Source organism: Trachemys scripta, chromosome 7, assembly GCF_013100865.1.
Source record: "Trachemys scripta elegans isolate TJP31775 chromosome 7, CAS_Tse_1.0, whole genome shotgun sequence".
Classification (NCBI taxonomy): Eukaryota; Metazoa; Chordata; order Testudines; family Emydidae; genus Trachemys; species Trachemys scripta.
In genome coordinates this window covers 8902712-8924986 of record NC_048304.1, presented here as the reverse complement: position 1 = coordinate 8924986, position 22275 = coordinate 8902712, and the positions used below count along the sequence as shown (strand labels likewise).

The following is a 22275-nucleotide window of genomic DNA, read 5'->3' as shown; positions in this document are numbered from 1 at the left end:
ACATTCGACTTTCCAAAAACAACTTTCCAAATATCTCTGCCAGACACGTTTCCATTTGAGCTCATGATAGAACAGTTTCTGTCTGAAAGAGTTTGTTCAAATGAAATAATTTTTTTGTGCTGCCCCTTCCCTCCCATTTTAACAGACAAACTTCATAAGCAGACTATGAGCTTCATCTCATTTCCTTCTAGATGTCTCAGTGCCAGTTTCAAAACAGTGGCCTCTATTCACTAACCATTTATATTAGCTGTAATTTTTTTCAGTCTGATGTGGTTCACTAATACGTTAACATTTCAAATGTAGCTGGTGTTAGTTTTCAAAAACAAACTCTTATAGCGGGGTCCAATGGGGAATCTCCTTGTATTTCATTTCCACAGATATTTCAGTCTTCTCCAGAACGTCTGGTTAATTCCCCTTCATTGGGTGAAGGGTTTGCATAAATGGAATTTAGGGCAAATTTTAGCTCACTGTGTTTTTCCATTTCTGTTTGTCCTTTTTGGTTTCTATCATTGTCTTTTCATTTGCCTGTGTTCTGTAAAGATCAAATGGACAGCGAGTGCTTAAAATAATACTGCAATATCTTTGTCTTCTAGTTTTACTGTCCCTAAAAATCAGGGCATCACTCTTAAGACATCGGAGTCGTAATTAGTCATTAGTAATTCTACTGATCTCCTGTACAGATGGAGACAAGCACATTCTCAGTGACTGTAAAGAGGATAATGTTATTAGCATTGGGATAGATTAGCTTAAGTTATCCTTACACACACACACTCGCACACGCACATTCATTCTTTCTCTCTGTAAATTACTGTTTCTTTAGATTTGTACAAATGATTAAAAGTAAGTAACATAAAAATACAAGACAAATAATACCCTGAATGTGAGGCCACGTAATCCATTCTAAGCCTCCATCAGCAAGCCATGCAATGTAAAAACTCAAATTTTTGCCCTCTGCCAGCATCCATTTAATTCTCCCCTTCCCTATTTTCAGATGCCCAGGAAAAATAAAATACTTTGCTATGTGCCCTGAAGGTCATTAGATCTAGGGTATTTCAGAGCAAAGGGAGAGCAAATTCCAAAGCAGTTAGGGCCATTGCATAGAATCCCCTGAAAGGAGCCCTTTCTTATTTGTACCAACAGTGCACCCTAGGTTGAAAGTCTATGCTGATCTCTAGTGTAGCTGTATACCACAGGAAGAGAGGCAGCCTTTCCAGTAGGAAGATTCTAAGCCATTTATAGATCAATTCCTTAAACCTCACCCAAAATCCTGAATAAGAGTACAAAGGGGGACATGCTTATTTTCAGCCTTTTTTTTAATTTTTTTTTTTAAGTGTACTAATTTCTTGTCATGTAGACTTTGTCTGCCTCTCTCGCTCTGTGTCTAATCACTTGTAGGGTCCAGGAACCATTCATTATTTGACACTGTTGAAAATCACCTGGATTAAAGATGACCTGTTTGCGTCCCTCCATCCAAGGGGCTGTGATGTTTGTGTTTGGAATTTCTGACACATAATGAACCAATCTGGTGAATTGCATTGACTTTTTACTAGTATTATTAATTCATATTACAGCAGCCCCATCAGGATCAGGGCCCTATTCTGTTGGACACTGTACAAACACATAGTAAGCCAAGTCCTGGCCCCAAACAGCTTAGATCAGGGAAATAAAGGCACCGAGAGATGAAGTGACACGTCCCAGTTTGCAGGTTAGGTCCAAGCCAGGATTAGAACTCAGGTCCTTGACTCCCATTCTTTGCCCTTTATAATAGATCACACTGCCTTTTACTTCTGTTTGTAAAAATCTAAAGCATTGGTGTGCCACTTTGACAGTACAAGTGTTTTTTCTATGCCAGGCCACACAATTAGCTGTCATCCATTTTAATACTAACTTCTGCTTCTAAGTTTGTGGCAGTTTAACATTTTGTGATCTTTCCCCTTTCTTCTAAAAAGAAGATGCTATTTCCTGGAGGAGGTTCCCACCAGGGAACACTAGAGCCTAACTTTATAGCTGCATTCACAATGCTGCATTTGTTGCTCGCAGTTACCGCAGTTGCCTGTTCAGAGCGGGGTGTGTGTGTGTGTGTGTGTGTGTGTGTGTGTGTGTGTGTGTGTGTGTGTGTNGGGGTGTGTGTGTGTGTGTGTGTGTGTGTGTGTGTGTGTGTGTGTGTGTGTGTGTGCAAGAGCCAGTTGTGAGTCTAAGCCTCCATTTGCATGTGCAATCGCAGCAATTGCACCCACACATTAGACATGAAATTGCACATATGAATTTTTAAAATGTGACTCCATAGGGGTAAATTTAGCCTTGTGTAGATGAAGAACTCCACTGATGTCAACCAGTATGCAACTGTTCTCCCCACACCTGAATTTGGCTGGGAGGGGGGTGTCATTTTAGAGCTGGCTATGGATTATGCCTCAACTGAAAGGCCTGATGCTACAAACCCTAAACACCATAAAGGAATGCTGCTCCCAGTGGCATTTCCAGTTGCAGAACTATAGCTTGCTACTAGACTCCTACTACTTTTGCCTTTTGCCCTCATCACCGGTCAAAATACTGCATGTCCCTATATCTCCCTGCCAGGGCCAGATTAACCTTATGTGGGCCTGGCACCAAACATATTTGTAGGCTCCCATGGGGTGGAGGGGATTGGTCCTCAGAGTGAGGCAGGAATCCAGGGGCAAGAGCACAGCAGGGGGTCGGTTCCCGGAGTGAGGCAGGAGTTGTGGAAAAGCACAGTGCGAGGGGAGGGGAGGTCAGTCCCTGGCCAGAGCGAGGCAGGGGCTGGGGACAAACAGGGCAGGGCAGGGCGGGCGGACAGGATCCCCTCTGGGGCAGCTACCTCTCTCCTCCAAAGCCGGGTCCTTGGGAGTCAGCTCGTTCTCTCTCTCTCTCCCTCTCCAGCTGAGCGGCAGCTCCTCCAAGCAGCAGCAGCGGCTCTTCCCACCCTCCTGGCAGGGAGGCTCGTTGCAGTCACTCCTATAACTGGACTTTCAGTGTCCAGTCAGCAGTGTTGACGACATTGTCAGGTCCACTTTTCGAGTGAACTTTCCGGTCGAAAACTGGACAACTGGAAACAAGGGCACTGGAACAGGGGGCCATGGCCCCATCACTTATTTTTCCTGCCTCAAGGGTGACCCAGGGGATGCGGGGGGTGGTGGGGGATGGCAACAGAGAAGAGCGAGCGGCAGGGCCTCGGGGGAAGAGTTGGAGTGAGGGTGGGGCCTTGAGGGAAGAAGCGGAATGGGGGTGGAAAGAGGTGGGGCAAGGGTGGGGGCGGGACCTCAAGAGGAGGGGGGGCCTGGTTTGATGGTGCCATTGTAAACCTGCTAGTCCTCCGTGCACCCAGAGGTACACTGTGTATATTTTTTCAGATTCTGATCTTTTTTTCCCCCTCAGAAAACTTGCATATGCCCGAAGTGTACAACCGAATTATGTAGTGCCAACCTATGTTGGGAACCTCCCAAGGGCTTTGCAGCCTTCTCTCTTTCTTGCCACATGTCCCTGTTATTCCTGACCGAGGTTGTTGTTCCACTCAGGGCAGAAGTTGGCATCGCACTGGTAACAGTCACATTTTCTGTTGCTGCTAAAAGGAAAAATGACTCACTGTCTAGTTTCCATCTTGGTTCTTGGGGTTTTTATGAAATGAACACACCTTTTTACTAAAACCATGTCAGCTGTGACCCTTTCATTTATCTGCTGCAACCCTGATTTGTAACTTATTGAATCTGTGTGAACACCAGAGCCATAGTTCTGCAATATTGCCAACTCTAGTGATTGTATTATATGTCTCGTGATCCTGGGTACTATTCTTAAAGCATCCGCCCCTGGAGTCATGTGATCAGGTGGTAATCTCAGTTTGCATTTTAAAAAAAAAGCATGAAAACATGATCAGAGTGCACCCAAAAGGCTCAAAAGACAGAAGGCAAAAATAGAGAACCAAAAAGATGTACTAGAAATCTCATGTATCAGAGGGGTAGCCGTGTTAGTCTGAATCTGTAAAAAGCAACAGAGGGTCCTGTGGCACCTTTAAGACTAACGGAAGTATTGGAGCATAAGCTCCAATGAAGTGGGCATTCAGCCACGAAAGCTTATGCTCCAATACTTCTGTTAGTCTTAAAGGTGCCACAGGACCCTCTGTTGCTTTTTAGAAATCTCATGATTTTTAAACCAATCTCATAGTTTTGGGGGCCTGACTCACAATGTTTGAATGTGTGGGGTTGGCGATAGTGCTTCTGCTTCCACCGAAGTCAATAAAAGCCAGGCTTTTAAATGTGGTCTGTAATTTGGATGCCCCGGTCGTTAGAAGTCCAATTTTACACATATAAAGCTGCATTTTCAGAAGTGTTGAGCATTTGCACTTCCCATTGATCTCAGCTGGAGTTGCAAGTGCCCAGCAGCTCTGAAAATCAAACCGTAGGTGTCTCGATTTGGGGACTTGTGATAGGATGTACAAACCCCACACTGGGCCCAAAGGTGTTAAAGGACAGTACAGGCCCCATCCCTCCAGGCCAGCAGAGCATGCTGTGACTAGAGGAGCAGATTGAAAGGAGACCAGAACCCCAGGGGAAAGGGGATGGGAAGGTGAACTGGCTGGAGGGAAGATAAAACCTTCTCCTGGAAGCCGGATGGAAGTTTGACCCTGAGATGGACCACAGCGCTGGTAAGGACCCCAGATAATCTTCTCCAACCCCCCTTTCAAGAACCAGCAGGCCTTGTGGGGCTCTGCTCATTCTGGACTCTGTTAAGTTATGGATTATTGGGACTGTAGGGGACCATGCCCCAAGCAAAGGAGGGTATAAGTAGAAAGTGGCCCAGGACAGCATACTAGGCATTTCAGCTTGGAGGATGTTACCGGTGCAACTCCCCAAAGGGGCTGGGACCTGGTGGAGAGGGAGGACCTGGGTCCCCCTACCAGGCCTGGTTGAGAGTATGGCCGCAAAGTAGACTGAGACTGTGACATCTCTGGCCAAAGGGTAGGAGCCACATATCTCTGCCCTCCTTTTGCCTGGGAGATGAGAGACTGGAAACCAGGTGTGCTAACCACTAGGCCACCTGACCCTCTGGGGACTCCACTGCAGGAAAATTTGGGCCTAAGAGTCTGACTACTGATTTCAGTGAGAACAGGATCAGGCCCTAGTGGATGTGTTCTGGGCTAATTAATTTTAATTATTTTAAGTGCAGTAATAAGGAACACAAAAATGGAAAAATACTGAAGAGCTATTCTATGCATATGCAGCTATTTCCCTGTATGATTCTGAGCACAAGCAACTATCAGCATGAAGAGAAAAATAATCTTCTCCAGTTCCCACTATGAACCTCTTATTCTGCGCTTGCTTTGTGTTCAAAACTTCTATCAACTTCAGTGGTAGTTCCGCCTACCCGGTTCAGAGGCCAGATCCAGAGTCCACTAAAGTTGATGGAAATATACCAGTTGACTTCAGTGGGTTTGATTCAGAACCAGAATGGGCTAAACCCTATGGCCCTTGCTCAGTGTTTACTCGGCCACCATTCCAGTTGACACTGGGTTCAATGGGGCCAGATTTTCAAGTGGTACAAATTAGTGCAACTTCAAAGGCACTGTGCAGATTTACACAACCAGAGACTGTGGCCCAGTGTCTGCAAGAAATGTACTCTGCAGTGAAGAGGGGGTATTGTTTCCTAAAAATACAAGGCTACATTTTCAGAGGCTGGTCTCCCTTTTGCAGCCCCTATGCCTGCATTTGTAGGAGCAAATGTGAGGTCTTGTGTCTCTTAAGTACCTGATGCAGGTGCAGTTCAAATAGCTGATATAAATCCTCAGATTTGTGCCCACAAATAATTTTTTCAGGCTCAAATTGTGCCTGTAGAAAGGAGGCTGGACTTCAGTTATTCAAATATTTTACTCCAAAGTGTGTCATAAAGAGTCATTCAGCATTTACAGTAGAACAAACCACATTCTCTGCATAGAATACTCCCTCCTCTCACACCAGTGTCCTTTTCTGACACAGCCACTGCTCCTCTGTCAGGTAGTTGCAGATGGCTGGGGCTTTTCAGGTTAGTATCCCAGTAGAGGAGAAGTCAGTGAGGCAGAGTCTAGGTATAGTTAAGCGTAACTTGTTTGTTTCCACACAAACAGCAGTCCTGGAACAGAGGTGATCAGCCAGCATGCAGGGCAATCCCTTCTTCCAGGACTTGCAGACCAACATCAATGCCCCCTGTATCTAGGGAGCAACTCTGCCTCAAGGATTAATTCTAATCAGAGACCAAGGCAGAGAGTGAATTCTCCTGTTTCTAATTCAGCAACACTTCCAGAAGGTGCCCTTTATACAAACCTTGCCAATCCAAAAACTAACAATGCAGCATGTCCTTTCCAAGAGTCAGATCTTGTTCTTGTTAGCATGTGAGCTTGGAAGATTATATGTAACAGCACCCCCTCAGGGATGCCTGCCATAACAATACCAGCGGCTTCTCCTGCCTCACTTGCATTGAATTGGAATGAACAGTAGTTCCTTTAACGCCCAGTGTCTGAGCACAGTTTGCACTTTGGGTTGGGGCCTCGAAAGCAACTTCCATACCAAGCAATGAAGTTCTAAGCTCTAAGAGTGTATGATGCAGTGTTCCTTATATGCAGGCAGCATATCACAGCATTGATCATCACAGCATTGTTTACTGGGATTGGAGAAATAAGATACAGCAAGGCCTAGAGACCAGGGATAGTTAATAGGTGGACCATGTTCCAGATCCGGACCACCAAATGCTTTTGAACAGACCCCAAAATCTTTGTATTTACTTATTATTATTGCTATTGTTGTTCTATTTATTATTTTCTCTGGAGTCTGGACCTTGTCTGTACTTTGACCAAGAAATTTGGACCTTGACAAAAAATAATGGATTATCCCTACTTTAGGCCCAATGTTCAGTCAGGCCATCAAGGACGGGGGGGGGGCGGGAGGGGATGGGGTTTAGTGCCAATTCTAACGTATCCCTACCATTGCCCCATGCGCAGATTTCTGATCGAAGTTAAGAGGCGTCTCTGTGCCACGCAACAGACAGCCTTTCCTATTTAGCAGGGGCAGCCCCAATTTTGAGCCAAATATTTACCTTTTTTCCATTCTCTCCCTCTGAAAAGTTCTCCTGGTTTAACGTAAAACAGTGCAGTTAAAAGCAGACATGCCAAACCTGTGGGAAAAAATGCAAAAATTGGGCTTCTTTTTGGCTTAACTGGCTTGTGAATTGCTTGTTGGCTAGTTTTTGGCTTGTAGCTTGTTTGACTTGTAACTTGTAGCTTCTTTTTTTTTTTTTTTTTATCGGCTCCAGGCAAGGTGGGGAGAGAGTCAGGGGTGCACAGCGGGCCCACCACAGTCCCAGACTGCACGCCGGGGGGGATCTAGTCACATAGAGTGTTGGGGTTCTTAGGGACTGACTTGGTTTGGCCTTGTTTTGAACTGGGATTAACTTGATTTTTGGCTTATTGTGAAAGTTGGGGTGCTCGTTTACCATGTGAAAGTTGGCAACTGTGGTTAAAAGAAAAAAGAACACGGAGTACTTGTGGCACCTTAGAGACTAACAAATTTATTTGAGCATAAGCTTTCGTGGGCTAAAACCCACTTCATTGGATGCATGCAGTGGAAAATGGTGTCCCTAGTTTTCCTCCCAGATGTTCCTACAGATAAATCAAGGGTTAACAGGCGTGCATGTCAGAGGCATGGTATAGATATTTGGCTCTTAGTTGGCCGCTAAGATCAGTTTGTCCCCAGGCCCACTCATAGATGCACAGAAGCATCTGGGCTTCAGAAATGGTTGGAGCAAGAACTAAACCCAGATCTCCTCACTCAGTACAGAACTTTAAACCTCAGCTCTGCACTCATGTCCATTCTGCCCCCTGCACTGTGGGCATGTTGTAGAGCTGGCTATGCTGACTCCAATACTCAGGTGCCCTTTTAAGGGGAATCTGCAGCCGGGTAATGGGGCTGGGAGATATCTAGGCTCTGACCCCTAGTGAGAGGGCTTGTTGCCACTGGGCTGGCGCGTTCTAAGATGTCTTTGGTAGATGCTGGGTTTTAATTTTCATGGGTTAATTTGATCGCAAAAAGGGATATTGTTAAAAAAAATATCAAAAACTGATTTTTTTCTCCCTTTCAAATATCAGCCTTCAACATCTTGCATCCCTTGACTAATGCTGGAAGGGCTTTTGTTTCTGAATCTGTAATCAAAGCAACAAACAGTAAGGTCATTTCCTTGGGATTATATGGCAACGGAAGAAGTCAGGGATTGTGTGTCCCCACTTCCACCGGCTCGGACTGGGAGAAAAATACAAAGGCTTAGTACATGCACTCTTTGATGTGCAACTTTTGGGGTTTCTCCAGTCCTTTTAAACTACCAGAGTTTGTGGCTTGGAGGTAAGAGAATACATTTATTTCTGATGCTTACCAGCTGCAGATAACGTTGTTTATTGCGGTTGCGCTGTGTCCTGACTAAAGCAGAATAGAGCTCTGCAGAGTTTGTTACAGGCAGCAGGGGAGCGTGAGGACAACAGAAAACAAAGTGAGTTTGCTCTTGGATCCTTTCAGGGTGCAGACTTAAACATTTGTGTTAGCTCTTTTGCTAAAGATTAGCTCTCCTAACTTTACTGGCATCTTCTGAATTGCAGCATGGGGAGTGTTTGTTTGTTTACTCTCAGCATTTACATCTGCTTTCCCTGCCATTGTTCTAATCACCGCTTTGGCTTTTTTTTTTTTTTTTTTAAATGAAAATGCTAAAGCTAAACCAGCAACTTTGCTGCTGGAGATCAGGTCCATCCTTTTTGATTTCACAGATAATGCATTTTCAGCTTTTACCGCGATAAACTGCTTTGAAATATTATTTTTAAACCATGTTACTCAACATGGAGCGAGTCCTGAGGAAAGGCAGGCAGTAACTGGCACAGTAGCCCCTTTCCATTTGTAAATGTTCAAAGTCTCATCAGTAAGATCTCTGCTCCTCCAGCCCCGCTACAGCTTATGAAAGGGTTGGCACCGAAGATACAGCGGGGCACATGGAACTCATTAACAGCCTTTCGGAAAGGCCCCTTTGATTAGACTCCCTTGTTCTCCTTTAAGAAAGAAGCGCGGAAAGTCCAATTCTGTCAAAACCATTTAAATGGCTAACAAAGTGTGTGTGTCACCCGGGCAAGCTAGTGCATCAAGACGTAGCTACCCTCAGAAATTCTATTTGATGATGAGGGTGCTCATTAATGGATCATGAGGCTAAATCTTTGCCTTATTCCAGAATGGTGTTTTTTCTTCTGTACTTTTAAAGCCAATTCAGGTGGTCCCCTCTGGCATAGCCTTTTTTCCTTTCCGGTTTACCTAATGTCTGTTCAAGACTGGCGGCTAGTTCTCCTGAGGGACAGCGGCCAAGAAAAAGAGGAAGGCTGCCAAGTGTGGGTGGCACTGAGGCTGGGACAGAAGGTGCAGACGGAGTAGGCAGGGTGAGAAGGGAAGCAGGATTTTGGGGGGGAGCCATAGAGGAAGAGAAGGATCCTGCAGAAGGAGTTGGCGAGGCACCAGGGGAAGGAATCGGAAGTGGGGGGAAGGAAGTGAAAGAACGGAGAGGGTGTGAGCAGCCTTCCAGGGAGGAAAGGCTGTTGTGGAGAGAACAAGGAAGGGAGTCTGGGAAAAGGTGAAAAACTGCAGAGAGAGGGAGGCAGTGACTGCAAGGAAAGGGAAGATGCTACAGGGAACCTGCTGGGAAAGCAGAAATGGGATGGGCCATGAAGAACCACTGTAGTGCCTCAAGCCCTCCCCTCTGCCATGGGCTTTTGAGGCTAGGACAAAAGCAGTGAAGAATCACTGAGGGAGCTAGAGATGCCTCTGAGGAAGTTCAGGGAGCAAACATGGGAGGTGGAGTGGGGAGGCAGGCAGGCAACATATGTGAAGCCATCAGAGAAGAAAGGAAATCTTGGAGGTGGGAAGCGGCACGCCGTGGGGAGAGAGACAAGGGCTGCAGTGACAGCAGAGCATGGCGATCCACTGGGCCTGGAGAAAACCTCTCTCCAAGAGCAGATTTAGTCTTTTATTTTGTAACTGCTCGCATACCCTAGCAGGCCGGCAGTTTCCATGTCAAGTGGGTCAGGGTGGTGTGTTGGATGCGGACAATTGTCTCAAAATTTGAAAAGCCCGGCGAAGTATCCCAACACAAGAGGGGGTGCTGGGCCAGTCTCGCTGCTGAGCTCCCGCCCGCGGATTAGTTCCGTGAGGTGAGCACACAGACTTCCAATGAGGCTGTTGTTCTAGCCGCGTTCAGGGAGGGGCAGCACAATGGGGAAACCTGCCCAAAATGCAGAAAAAATACTCACGGGCCATAGAGAGAGCGAGACAGGAAGTCACCCGCGCGATCAACCACCATAAAATGGGACATGCCCGACAAAGAAGTGTGTCCTCTGTGACCGAGATCAGGGGTGCATCTCAAAGGGGTGCAGCACAGGGCTGCAGAGAGGGGCCGCTGTAACTTTTAAGACACCTTTGCACCCTCCTCATCTTGGGCTGCTCTGGGAACTGTAGTATCCCCCTGCATATCTTAGACAGCTCTGGGAGTCTGTCTTAAGTTATGACAGTCTCCCCAGGGTGCCCTAAGGGTAGCTATGCTGCCCAGAATCTGCATAGCACTGTGGCCCAGCCCCTAGCTTGCCCCCGCCTGAGCTTGTGAAGGGGTACTCAGAAGAAAGGTTCGTGGCTGTGTTCCTCTCTGCCTGCACCAGAGGAATTGTCCTCCAGCTGATATGGAAATGTAAGGCCCACGTTACGCCATGTGAGCGGGCTGGAGCAGTGACAAGGGGCCAGGGTGGCAGTGAGGATCTCCTCCCCAGTTCCTCAGAATGCAAGTATTCTGCCAACCCAACCTTGGAAGAACTAGATGCAAAGATATTTTTTGTGTTATTCATTCTCTTGCTTGTTTTTAATAAAAACCGGGAGGCCGGAATGAGCACCGGGCTGGGAGTTGGGTGACCCTGAGTCCTGGCCTGGCTCTGTCGCTGAATTTTACTGTGTAGATTTCAGCAAGTGTCTCAGTATCCCCATTTTGTAAAAGGGGGCTCATAATCTTTACCCAGGGTACCGTGAGAAGTAATGAGTTCAGGTCTGCACAGCGCATTGAGGCTACATAATACTAAGTAAAATATTAGGGGAAAAGAGCCAGTTATTCCAAAAAATAAAAACAGCTGAGAAATAAGGAATTGATCATCTCTCTAGTGAACACCTAGGCCAGTGGTCTCCAAAGTGAGGTGCGCAAGAGGATGCTTGGGGGTGCGCAGCAGGAGAAGTGTTTTTATTTTTTTTTGCTTTGGCAAAAATGGTAGAGCTGGTGCGGCAGGGGTTGCGTGCTTAAAAATTTTTTACTGATAGGGGTGCGCGATCAAAAAAGTTTGGAGACCACTGACCTAGGCTGCCTGGTATTCAGAGGGTAGAATGGACAGCACCAGTTAAGTGTTTTTCTTCATGGGGAAACTTACCAGTAAAATTATACCACTATAGTTATACCGGTATAACTCCATCTGTGGACACTCTTAGTCCAAAGTAACCACCCAGGGAGTTATAGTGGTATAGTTATTACATCTCCCTGTGTAGACAAGCCCTGAGAGGAGACTGTCACCAGTGCTGTTACCCTCTCCACAGTCCGAGCTACATTGTGATAAACTGCAAATGACAATGGTGAGAGAAGCTAAATTTCTTTTATGTGACGGGAAGGTATGTAAGGTAGGACTGAAAGATTTTGGCCACTAACTAGGAGAAGGGAGAGGAGATGGGGGCTGAGGGGAAGGAGGAAGAGGAGAATCAGTCACAGATACCCCAAGGAGTTGACCTAATGGGATGATGACGATAATTAATACTGACTTGGACCCCTTATATAGTCCACAGGTGGCGTACCCGAGCCCACTTATCCACTGACACTTTAAAAACTCTTGCACCCCAATCTGGGTCTATGCTGGTTATGTGATATGTATGTATCTCTTCATCCTTGCAACCGATACCTGTAATCCCTCATAACTCAAGCCTGACCCCAGATGTACAGTACCTTCCCTCTTAACTTGTGTATATTTAATTTTAAACATTAACTTTAATAAAATTTTTAGTGCTTTTCATCAGGAAATCTCAAAGCACTTTACAAAGGAAGTCAGTATCTTTATCCCCATTTTGCAGATGGGGAAATTGAAGGACCGAGAGCTTAAGCGATCAAAGCCAGGAATAGGTCACGGGTCTCTTGACTTCCCAGTCCTGAGCCATACTGTTGGCTCTGCCTCTGATGTATCATATCTGTGTCAGTCACAACAGCTTTGGGTGTTCAAGGGAAGGGAGAATGTTTTCCTTATAGCAATGTGCCCTAAACTGGTATCCCTCAGCTATTGCTTAATTATCACAAGAGTTACCCATTGTCATGAGCTTTTCCACCAGTTCCCAGTAGATTTTATCATGACTCCTTGGAACAAAACATTACCATGGCCTCTTGCATGGTAACGACACCATTACTGTGAGTGTCAGCATTGTGTGTGATAAGTATGCCACTAACAAGCCCTGATTTATAAACTGTCTCACTGCCAAGGAAAGCAGATGTTCTGTGAAGTTTTGCATTGACTCAGTATTTATTGCAGATTTGCACTGAGTGCTTCCTATTAATTTTCCTGACTTTTAACTGCGGAGTTTTGAGGCCTATGTTTGTCCCATTTTGCTGTTGGTTTCCCATGTAGTTAGGGCCCTACCGAATTCACGGCCGTGAAAAATGTGTCACGGACCGTGAAATCTGGTCTCCCCATGAAATCTGGTCTTGTGTGTACTTTTACCCTATACTATATAGATTTCCCGGGGGAGACCAGCGTTTCTCAAATTGGGGGTCCTGATCCAAAAAGGGACTGCAGGGGAGTGGGGTGTTGCAAAGTTATTGTAGGAGGAGTATTGCCACCCTTACTTCTGCGCTGCCTTCAGAGCTGGGTGGCTGGAGAGCGGCGGCTGCTGCTGGCCAAGGACTCAGCTCTGAAGGGAGCAGTGCAGAAGTAAAGGGTGGCAATACTGCGACCCCTCTATAGTAACCTTGCACCCACTCCCCGCCCCAGCCTCCTTTTGGATCAGGACCCCTACAACACTGTGAAATCTCAGATTTAAATATCTGAAATCATGAAATTTACAATTTTTAAAATCCTATGACCATGAAATTGACCAGAATGGACCATGAATTTGGTAGGGCCCTACGTATAGTGTAAAGCCCTAAGTATGGCAGAATAATCAAGTCACTGCCAATGGCATGTATGTATTTATTGTGAAATGTTTCCATTTCCAATTAAAAGGCTCCCCCCCCCTTCAGAAATGGGTTGTTCCTCCAGGAAGAGAGCTAACCTTTCCCCCAGTCAATCAGATTTTGGAGGGTTTCTCTCTCAGGAAGATAAGAATACCTCCGAATGTTAGGGGAGCCTATGTGCCGATTGGCTGATTGTCAGCTACGAAGGGTGGGGTCTAAGGAGCAAGCAGCGGCATGCTGCATTCCCACAAACACACATACGCCTATGGTGCTTCAGAACCCTGCCTCAGCATCTTAGCTGCACACTTTGCTTGGCTTGCCTGTGCAGATGCCGGTTTGCAGGCAAAAATGTGAAGGTTTGCAGAATGCATGCAGACAGGTAACAACATTGGCATGACTGTATTGTGTAACTATGGTCCATAGCAACAGGAAATGCAGTCTCAGCTTTAGGATCACCTGACAGCATTGGCAGAAATCATTAGTCAGTTACCATTCTAGTGGCCTCATATCGCATTAACGTTTCCCCATTTTTGGCAATATGTGTGTACCGTGTCCTTATTTTGGAATTCTGCACATTCTGTCACTTTGACGGCTCTGGGACTTTTGTTTGCTTGATTTTCATCACAATATGCTTGTCATTAAGGATTTTTTCAATGTCTCTCAAATTCAAGCATGACATGACTTTCCGCTGACTTCAATGAGCTTTGCATCAGGCCCCGTGTGAACCAGCAAACAATGAACAAAATTGCGAGTGAGTGGAAAACTAGCTTACGATCGCTGTTTTCTGCACTGTTTTCTGTGTGTGAATTAGAGACCGGAACAGTAAAAAGGAGACTTGCACATAAAATGTACTGGCACTTGGCCCTGAAAAATCATAGCTGCCCTGTAGTGAGGGAGACTGCTTGCTGGGAAGGGTTGCTACCTTGCCAGTTTTTTACTATCTCACCTTGTGGGGCTTACATGAAAGTCAGCTGAAGCTATGCAGGAGCCAAGCTTATAAATGTCTTCAATACATGGAACTATTTTGGGAAGGTTTCAAACTATCCAGAGAGCATTTAGTCCTGCTATTCCAGCCCAGTATCTTCATACTCAGCCAAATGTAACATAGCCAAGGCTTCTATGCAAAGCATCAGCAGAGAGGCATTAGCATTGAAATAACGATGTCCTCTGCTGAAAACAACCCTCTTGTTTCTATTATTTTTTTAAGATGGGCCTCAGAGAGTTGATAATCTCCTAGAAAGGCACAAATATGATAAAATATCCTGGGAGACCAGTATCATTCAGTATCGGTTTTGTATTATTTTTTCTGCCTTTCTTCTCGTCTAAAATGTTGAGACACTGACTGTTATGAGCTGGGAACGAGACGCCACTCTTTATTTATAAAAAAGCTCGCTCCCATATACTATAATAAAGGTGTATTTAATTCCTGTGCATTGTTAGTCACTCACCGTGCAATTTCCTACGGCATTCATGCTGTAAAATCACTCTCGTTAATGTCAGTAAATACACGGGGGTTCTTGGAGACAGAAAATTGACACGCACTGCACAGCACGTATAAAGAAATTGCAGTGGACTCTTACAACTAAGCTGGCTTGGTGAATACAAGATAGCAAGGAGTCTCTTTGCAGTGGTGTGTGGAGCAAGAGGAATAACCGGTTGCTTTGCTGTACTGCCAGCTGTTAATACAAAGCAGATATTGGCTTCCGTTAAGGTAAATATCAAGATGTCCCCATTGAAATAAATGGCAAAACTCCCATTGACATCACTGGAGCCAGGATTTCAGCCAAACGCTCTTTCATGGCTTCAAAAGCTGGAGCCACGTTATGGGGGAGGTCAGGTTGGGAGGAGGGACAGTGGTGTCTGGGTGGGGGCAATGACTTGGTCTTGCTCCAATGAAGTCAATGGAAGTTTTGCCCTGGACTTCAATGGGAGCAGGATCAAGCCCGTGTTGTCAATGGAGGCCATGCTCCCAGGGAGCTGTGGGGAACATGTGGACAGGCGACCTAAGGCCAGGATTGGAATATCCCCAGACACTGGGGAAATTTGGATCTGGAACCTTGAGGATCAGACCCATTTCTCATAGCCGTAAGTGTTGCAGTGAGCTCCCTTGCTTTGCCGGAGATACCTGTGGTTCCCAGAGAGTCACCAACTTAAATAACTCTGTGGTGAGTGGCACAAAGAGCGAGGGACCTCCAGGAGGAGGCGGGATTGGAGATTCCTGGCTTAGTGATCTCCACCAGAGGAGGAGGACGAGTTGCTGGCCGTGCTGTGGCTAGAATAAAGGTTCTGTGGTTGCTGGGGAAAGCTGACGAGTTCAGCGCCGTTCTACCCTTCAGGACATTATATGAAGCTTTAAGAAATGAGCTGAAAAACCAAGTATTTAATTTTTAACCAGCAGTACTGCAGAAACACACACACACACACACACACACACACACACACACAGTGAGCACATCTCAGATCGCTAGCTAGATCCCTATCACCTAAGGGTCCAATGGTGGAGGGTGTCTGTACAAATATGTGTGCGGGTGCAAATGTATGGTGCTGGTTTGTGACGTGTGCCTAAAATTGGCAGCTGTAGTTTTCGGGGCCAATTTGAAAATTTAACCCCAAATGTATTTCTTAAAGCTTCATATGATGTCCAGAAGGGTAGAACGGCGCTGCTAAATTACATCCTTTTTTAACTCCAGCTCAGAAAGGAACTGTAAGATTAAAATTTCTCATCTGTTTGAGTACAGCCCTAATGAACTTGTCTTCCTCTTGGGTCATGTGCATAGCTCCTGCTAGATGGATGGCCGTGGGATTAAAGCCCAGGACTTTGGGAGCCAAGAGAACTAAACGATCTTCTAGTTTTGCCACAGACTTCCTGTGTGACTTTGGCAAGTCACTCATCCTCTCTATCTCAGTTCCCCATCTGCAAAATGGGACACCACTTACTAACTGACCAACGTCTTTGCAGCATGAGTGAATGTCCATACATGATTTCTTCATGAATCTGACTCCTTTAGCCGCTGTAGATTTTGTTGCTGCGAGCTGTGACTGTTGATTCAGAATAAATTGGACTGTTTTTACAATGCACCATAATAGCATATTGCAGGCCATTTCCCCTGCATAATATTACATGTTTTGCAGCTTCTATTAGCTATTTGTTTAGCAAAAAGGGGCTCTGTCACACACTGCATTGTATGCATCTATATAGACTCCTTCCCCAGTGTGAAATATTCTCTAGGGCTTTTTCTTCTGCATAGTGTAGCTTAACCTTGTGCGACTAAACTAAGAGATGCTTGTGGAAATAGGGCTGACTATCCAGAAAAAAAGAAAGGAGTGAGGTGAGTGAAGCACTCTGTGCAGTCGGGATCAAATCCTGCATGCTTCTCCAGGCAAAACTCTAATGGGAATTTTGCCTCACTGCAGGATTTGCCCTTGGGCCTGTCTACACTGGAGGGGGGTGGGGTGTCAATGCTAGCTACGGAATAGCGTAGCTGAAGTCGACATATCTTATTTCGACTTACCTCCCGTCCTCACAGTGCAGGCTGCGGCTCCCCTGTCGACTCCACTACCGCCGCTCGCCCTGGTGGAATTCCGGAGTTGACGGGAGCGCATTTGGGGATCGATGTATCGCGTCTAGACGAGATGCGATACATCGATCCCCAATAGATTGATCACTACCCGCCAATCTGCAGGTAGTCTGGACGTACCCTAAGAGAGGGGAGGGAGAAAGAGAGATGCAAACTGAGGAATCTTGTCTTGAGTATCAAACTTGTGCCCTGACTCACAAACATTTTACCTAGGTGAGTAACTTGACTCATATGAGTAACCCTATTTACATCAGCCACCTGAGCTGGAGAGGACCCCACAGAGTTCTTCTTACAGATGGCTGTAAAGGGACTGTTCACCTGAGTAAAATCACTTCCATGTGTAAGTGCCGGTGGCTTTTGGCTCAAATTGCAGGTTATCATTTTGGAATATTAAGGAGTTTGAGTCAGGCCTCGTCCACACTGGTTTGGGTTTGTATTATTTTGCTAACACTGGTATAGCTATGTGTGTGATAGCTTCATGTAGACATGCTGCACCAGTATAAATCACAATTATTCACTAGAGCAACACATCTATGTTAGGAATTGACACTAGGGCATCTGCATGTAGCTTTACTGGCAGCTAAAACCCCAGAGTAGTAGAGTCCCAAGGGAAAGCAGCTATGACGTGTGTGAGTATTTTGATGGTAAATAAACAGTTCCAAATGTTGTCTCAAAATTATACACAGCTCCTTTTAAATCTTCTTTTCCTCGTCGCTATTTTTTTAGTATCTTTACCTACTTATAATTGTAAAAATGGAAGGTGGCTTCATAGTACTTTAAAACATCCACACTCCAAAAAAAAAGCTTTCAAAATATGACTGTGATAGATCTGTCTGGCTAAACCACACCGTGGCTGTCTGTAATTTGTCACTGGAGATGAAATCTCAGTTTTGTAGAGGGAGTGTAATGAGTTTTTGTTTTATTTTTGACTCAAACCCTCTTAGGACTCACACTCTTGAGCCGCCGTTCCATGAGACATGTTATTTTGTCAGCTTTTTTCACTTAAACGTTTGCGAGGCTTCCTGTTTACACAGCGTCTAAATACGGTGGTTGGGGTTTTTTTAGCGTGATGACACAATGATGTCTAAAAATATTGTGTGTAACTACTGGCTTCGAATAGGGAGGATGTTACTGCCGGAGGGGGGAGGGTGGGGGCAATAGCATAAATATCCTGCAGGTTCTACTCTGCTCCAAACATTAAGGAGCCGGATATCATGGGGAATTGGTCTTTGTGGCTAAGAAATGGGCTTTTTGCCTTTTAGACTGTATTTTTAAAAACTCCTGAAGTTGTGCAAAATATGCCTCCATAACTTGACATTGAGAATTCACTGACATATGTTTTGTCTGCAAGTGATGTTTCATGAGTGAAATCAAAGATAATTAGTGTCGCCTCCATTTTCAGTTTGTCTCCATGTAAAAGCTAGCCTCATGTTAAATGAGTGTAAATCCAAAGTGACTTCCCTGAAGCTACTCATGATTCACTCTGGCATAACCAAGAGAAGAATTTGGCTTTAGTCCTTTAATTTTGTATCCACAGTTCTGCCCTTTATCTGTGCACTGTACAAGGCTATAACACGTGTAAGTCCCAGCTCTGCTAGATGATAATCCAGTTTGCACTGACAAAATTAAATGCTGTGTTGAAACCCCTCTGAACAGCATTTAATCCCAGTCTTCCCCTTTGCTTTACCTTGGTACATGCATACATATAGAAAGGGATACCTATGTTCTTTTAGTGCACTCCTTTTTCATTAAGCATCTGAGTAAATCACCTGCTTGCATAAAACCTGCTGGAATTGCTTGTCTGCAAACTAAGACTGCTGCAGAGATTCGGTAATGTCTGAACATCCTGGACAATCATTCTCCTCTCATTCCCCTCCCTCTGCTTTTGAGTTGCATAAATCTGCACTAGGTAAGAGCTGACCACTTGTGCAGAGAGAAAAAGGGGTTGCTGATTTCTTTGGAAAACGTGAGAATCCAATACTTCTGCAGTTTTCTGTTTGGTTTTGTTTGAGCGGGGTTCCATGCTGCGCTTTGTTCCACTTGTTTCTTGATTTTATGCAGGAGATAGGACTGGAATCAAGGGCTTGAGTCTATTTAAGTTTCTCCTTATTTTACCCATTTTCCTATCAATAAATAGACAACATCCCTTCCCCTCTCACCCTATCATTAATATCAATGATTGGGTATATACAGTGACATACGCTTTTGCAAAATATAACCGATATAAATGTGCATTGGCAAAAAACCCTATTTTGATTAAGCTGAAATACGTACAAATTCATATCTATCTCCGAACTGCTTGTAATATCGGTGTCTTGTCTTTGCCAGGGTTCATCTTGCAGTAAATTCTTTAATAAGAACTGCCAGTCATCCTGTTCATATTAGCAAGGCACAGTGGACAGAAGATGAAAATGTAACTGCAGGAAATGGGACCTGGCAGCTATTAGAGCTGTTGGGTCAAATCCTGATTCCTGCACAGATCTTGAGTAAACCAGATTAAATAACTGATGGGCTACCGATAAATAAATGGCATGTACGAACCTGGGGAACCAGGACTAGCTTCTTGTTTTTCAGTTCTAAAAGCTGAGGCCTCTACCTCTTGCTCTAAAGACGATCTCCCTTAGTAATGCCCCTTTTTATTTCCTATGACACTAGAGGGCGACATTTGTAAGCTCTAGGGCAGCAGTTCCCAACCATGGGTCCAAGGCCCCCTGGGGGGCTGCGAGCAGATTTCAGGGGGTCCGCCAAGCAGGGCCAACATTAGACTCACTGGGGTCCAGGGCAGAAAGCCGAAGCCCCGCTGCCCCAGTTCCTGCCACCTGGGGCTGAAGCTGAAGCCTGAGCAATTTAGCGTCATTGGGCCCTGTGAGGAGTGGGGGTCTCAGGCAATTGTCCTGCTTGCTACCCCCTAATGCTGGCCCTGGCTTTTATATGCAGAAAAACAGTGGTTGTAGCACAGGTGGGCCGTGGAGTTTTTATCGCATGTTGGGGGCGGGCTTAGAAATAAAAAGGTTGAGAACCCCTGGTCTAGGGGACAAGGCCAGTCTTTTTGTTATCTGTGTGTACAGCACCTATCACAATGGAGGCCCAAGCCCTGATTTGGGCTTCTGGGAACTACCTCAATACAAAATAATAATATCGCCCCCTATCGACCTCTGGGAGGTCAGTGGGAGATGGAATCCTTCTCCCGAGCTGCAGAGCCACGTCACAGCTGCTGCAGCAACGGCCTCCAAAGTCCTGCCCTGTGAGCGTGAGGCTTGGGGCAATGCACGTGTATAGTCGAATAGCCACGTCGCAGTCATGTCCCTACCTCATCCTGTGTGTTAAAGAAGGTCTTGCCCAGTTCCCCAGCCCTCAGGTGTCTCGAGTTGTGCTCTCAAGGCTTATACAGGAGCATGCTGGTTCTACTGTTTTGGCCTTCCATGCCCACAGATGTAGGGCAAACATTGCCTCAGAGCATCTGGATCGGTGGAGGACCTGAGGCACAGAACTCGCCTCCTTCCCCTCCTGGCAATGATTAGACTCATTCAGGTCACATCATTTTTGTTTCCTGGCACGTGCGGGAAGTGGGTCTTTCCCTGGATAGAGCAGCTCGACTGCAACCTTGAAGGCGTTACCTCAGCGTGGCGCTGCTGGAGGTGACCTCTCTTGGATGCGTAAGGTGCCAGTGTTTATATTTAGTCATCATTTTGAATATTTGTTTGGGGTTGTGTTTGCTTTGTAAATAGCTATATAGATTATGCAGTCGGGAAAAATGGGAGCCGCCCCTTTAAGAGCAGGGTGGGGATACTGGGTTGTGAGCGCTTGCAGCACTGACGTGTGTGTGTGTGTGTGTGTGTGTGTGTGTGTGTGTGTTGCTGAAGAGGCTGGTTTGTAGCTGTGCAGTGGGAGGTCTCTGCCTGCAAGAAGCCTCTAAAGAAAAGATTCACAAACTAAAGGACGTTCCCCTTGGAAAGCTAGGTCTTGTGCTTGAGGGTATACTAAATGAAAATGTAAAACTGACGTCCCTATAACTTGTGTCCCTAAAGATCCCATGTTACTTGTTTTACATGTGCCCTGGTCCCCCTCTGTGCTGAGTAACTACATTCTGCCTACCTAAAATTCCATCTCTTGTTTCATATGGAAAAGGCATCAGCTTCCTGTCCTAAACTGTTGCATAGCACTGGTGTTCGCTATCAAATGTCGGTAGATGAACTGACTCTACATAGCTTGCAAAGGGCTTTGAGATCTTTCTGGAAGAAGGGTACCATATAATCGTTAATTAGTCGTTATCTCTGGCCTTCCAGGCTTTGCAAACTATGGTGTGGAGCCCCCCATGGAAACCATGAGGCTCACTGGGAATGCAAGGTCTCCCTGTACAGAACAGCCTGTAGGACTGAGGACATGATCGAGATGCCGCAACAATTGCAACTCAATACACCCTATCACTGAATGCTCTTGTGCTGTTCTGTTCTGTGCTAAATAGTCCAGATTTAACTTTCTAAAATTCTGCAAAGTGGCCACATCATTGCATTTTTGAGATAACATAAAATGCTTGAAGTTCAGAGAATCTTAACAACCACAAGACGCCTGATTCAAGGGTTAATTCCAGGAGTTGTATCAGTAGTTTAATTGTAATGAATTGGAAGAAGAGTCTAGGATGGATTTATACCTCTAACTATTTAACGATTTGTGAAAAATCTCCATGGGTAAAAGAGAGGCCTGTCTTGTTAGAGCAGGAATCTGGAAATTTGGGTCCTGTTTCTCCTATGTGGTCCCAAGTATGTTACTTATGGCTTGTTTTTTCTGAGATGCTAAGCACCGACAGATTCTATTGACTTTAAATAGAGTTGTGAGTGCTCAGCACTTCTCAGAATTAGTCACTTAATTTCTGTGCCTACCTGTCTCCATCTATAAAATGGGGGAATCTCACTTACTTACCTAACTCACAGGCCTGTCGTGAGAGTTAATTGCTTAATATTTTTAAAGCGCTTTGAGATTCGCTGTTGGATGGCGCAGTAGAAGAGCAAATGATTGTGATAGCTTTTACACTTGAATCTTTGAGGTAGCTTTCCATGGCACAATGTTTTTATATTAGAGAGAGAGAGAGAGAGAGAGAGAGAGAGAGAGAGAGAAAATGTTTTTACTTAACAGTAGATAAATGCGATAATTACAGCCATCAGAAATGATGAACGTGATTTCATTGGGTAAAAACGAGCAATTAGGTGTTGCCATTATTTAAGCTATCTCAGTGCAACAGATGGGTCTGTGACTTAAAAACACTAATGGATCAGACGCTTCACGACGGGGGGCAATTGGCAGCAGTATGTCAGCGGCAGCAAAAGTGTAAGTTGATGAAATGACTAATCTATGGTAGCATGTGTGTTCATAAATAAATCACAATGGCCTCGTGACAAATGAAGCTGTGATCAGATTGTAATGGATTTAAGGGCTCCAGACAATGCAGATAAATCAC

The 22275-nt window shown here is 45.3% G+C and overlaps 1 protein-coding gene across 7 annotated transcripts in view; it reads left to right on the top strand.

Annotated features, from left to right (window-relative positions):
- Window positions 1–22275, top strand: part of FRMD4B (FERM domain containing 4B) — a 198044-nt gene that overhangs the window by 84472 nt on the left and 91297 nt on the right. Inside the window, exon 1 of one of the 7 annotated variants that reach the window (XM_034775353.1) lies at window positions 8360–8375. The exons of the other annotated variants lie outside the window; for them this stretch is intronic. The gene's annotated coding sequence lies outside the window, so the exon portion shown is untranslated. Of the gene's footprint in view, window positions 1–8359; window positions 8376–22275 lie in introns of those variants that run through there. 7 annotated transcript variants of the gene reach the window in all.